Source organism: Nelumbo lutea, chromosome 1 (genome assembly GCF_056320005.1).
Source record: "Nelumbo lutea isolate HS-2025 chromosome 1, American lotus-T2T, whole genome shotgun sequence".
Classification (NCBI taxonomy): domain Eukaryota; kingdom Viridiplantae; phylum Streptophyta; class Magnoliopsida; order Proteales; family Nelumbonaceae; genus Nelumbo; species Nelumbo lutea.
In genome coordinates this window covers 26620016-26622839 of record NC_142684.1, presented here as the reverse complement: position 1 = coordinate 26622839, position 2824 = coordinate 26620016, and the positions used below count along the sequence as shown (strand labels likewise).

At 41.8% G+C, this 2824-nt stretch overlaps 1 non-coding gene across 1 annotated transcript; it reads right to left on the bottom strand.

The window, feature by feature from the left end:
- Positions 1 to 1518: 1518 nt before the first annotated feature.
- Positions 1519 to 1625, bottom strand: LOC148874041 (small nucleolar RNA R71). The gene has a single exon (XR_016106385.1). It is a non-coding gene; the product is annotated as a small nucleolar RNA R71 (small nucleolar RNA).
- Between the last annotated feature and the right edge of the window lie 1199 nt (positions 1626 to 2824).

The following is a 2824-nucleotide window of genomic DNA, read 5'->3' as shown; positions in this document are numbered from 1 at the left end:
GGCTGAGAGGTTAAGTGTAAGACCATTGAGGATAATACCTGATGGGCTAATCTTGCATCTGCCCACAGTCCCTGGGTGTTACAAGGTGGCTTGGCCCAGGGACCACTTAGGGTAAGTGTTGGGCCCATAGAGCCCATTCGATGGGTTTCAGGGGGTTCACTGTCCTTAATAGTGTATTCGACCAGGCCTTGTAACAAAGGCTAGGCTGAACCCATGTGGCTGATGTGTAGATCAATGCTTGGGTTGCACGCCATACAAGGAAGCCCAACTGGGCAGCAGATAGGAAGGTTAAGTGAGCACATAAGCTTCCCCGGCCTAAAGCCAATTTCGAATTGGGCTATTTATTTAGTTAATTAAAGGGGCGAATTCTGAGATGGATTAGTAGATAGGATAGGGTCTTAATCCTATCCACTCAGAGAGTCCAGATCTGAATGTAATTCAGATCTAGAAACCTCCTAATGAGATTAGGATAAAGCTAATCTAATTTGCAGATAAGATAAGGGTTTAACCTTATCAGTAGAAGAGAAGGCTGATCCAAATATGATTTGGATAAGCACCTCCTAATGGGATTAGGAGCTGATCTTTTAAGTTAACAAAAAGAAGGAGGGGGCGGCAGCCTTGAGAGAGAGACCAAGAAGAAAAATATCTGATCCTCTTTAGTGTTGAAATAAAGAAGAGGGAATTCTGCACCTTGCGAATACTCTCTTGCCGCCTCCCTGTTCTTGCCGCCCTGTTTGCCAGTTCGATCTCCAGTTGTAGGAGAAGTCAAGATTGGATCTTGATCTTTGAGAAAGGATTGAGAAGGAAGCTATGCTCACGTACCATTCTACTGATTCTTGTGAAGGACAGAGTTCTTGGGGAAGAACACTGTTGATTCTGCTCCATCCTACACTGCGCCATCTTCAGTGGGAATAGTCTTTGGATCCTTCCTTGGGCGTGAACACCTTCGTTGGGAGATATTACTTCTCCATATCAGGTATTATTCTCTCCCATTCCTTTTGGTTCAGATCTAGTTCAATTTAAGGTTCAAAATTGATCCTTGAAAATATGATTTTCTAAATAGGGAATGTGATTCCCAGTTGAAGGGAGAAAAATTTTTTTTGAAATTTGCCCCTTATTCCACAATCTTTGGGCATCCATGGGATGGATCTCTCATCCCTTCAGGATTATGCTAAGCTCACCCTCACTGGGACTGCCTCCAGCATTATTAGGCCAACTATTGTTGCCAATAACTTCGAAATTAAACCGGTCATAATCCAAATGATACAAAATACGGTTTAATTTTGTGGTATGGTTCATGAGGATCCGAATGCCCATATTTCTAACTTCTTGGAAATCTATGACACGTTCAAACACAATGGTGTAAGTGATGATGCCATCCGGCTGAGGTTATTCCCATTTTCTTTGAAGGATAAAGCCAAGGCTTGGTTGAACTCATTACCAGCAGGATCTATAGCCACGTGGGATGAAATGGTTAGCCGATTCCTCTCTAAGTATTTTCCCCCCTCTAAAACTACAAAAATGAGGAATGATATTACTACCTTTTTCTAGCAAGAGGGGGAATCTCTCTATGAGTCCTGGGAACGTTACAAGGAGCTACTAAGGAGGGTTCCTCACCATGGCCTTCCGATTTGGTTGCAGGTGCAAACATTTTATAATGGTCTGACCGATTCAAACAAGACCATCTTAGATGTAGCAGCTGGGGGCTCCATAAACAATAAGACTCCCGAGGTTGCCCATGTACTCATCGAGGAGATGGCAGCCAATAACTACCAATGGCATTCAGAAAGGACACCAGTTAGGAAGCAGCATAGCCTTCATAATGTGGATACATACACAACTCTCTCTACACAAATAGGAGCACTTAGCAAAAAATTTGATGAGATGTAGATGGCAGCTATGCATGTACAGTATGATAAGTGTGGGGGAGGCCATAATAGCACTGAATGCCAAATTGGCAATCAGTCTTTTCAGTCCACAGAACAAGTAGATTTTGTTGGCAACTTTACAAGACAGCTAGGAAATCAGTACCATCATGCCCATAACCCCGGATGGAGAGGCCACCTAAATCATCCATGGTAGAATCAACATGCACCTAAGCCTTTCCACCAAAACTTTCATCAGCCGGAACCGAAATCTAACTTGGAGGAGTTGATGACCAAGTTCATAGCTAGTGCAGAAACTAGATTTCTGAATAATGAAAACATCGATAAGGAACTTGGAAACTCAGGTTAGGCAGCTGGCATAGATGATTTCAGAAAGGGTTCTGGGTACCTTACCTAGTAACACCGTGGTAAACCCAAGGGAGCAAGAGGCTGTTGAGAGAATTCCCAATTCAGATACTTAGTCATAAACTGTCTTACTTGCTTTCTATTTTTATTTTTCATTGCATTTAAGTTTAGTTAGTTTTTCTTAGAATTTAATTGCATAAAGATACTAATCTCCTCTTCTAGTTTGCAAGTGATTTCTAACAGAAGAAGTTTTCCACCAACAACATATTGTATAATTTCAGAATGATTTTCAGGGAAGTCCTCTAAACACCTCCTATTACTTGATGATGCTCTTGCTAGTTTTATTGTTACTCCCTAACACTACAAACATTGAGGACAATGTTCATCTTACGTGTGGGGGAGTGAGCCTGAGAACTAGAATTTGGGGGCTGAAGCCATGCACCTCATTCACCCCAACACACATTTGCAGGCAATGACATATCCAAGTAAACTGGAATCCCCCTAGTTCATTGCTATTTTTTAGGTGATTTTTAAGAAGTAGTACAATGAGTTGAGGGAGACTAATGTACTTGTTAAGTTTTTATTCTTGTGAA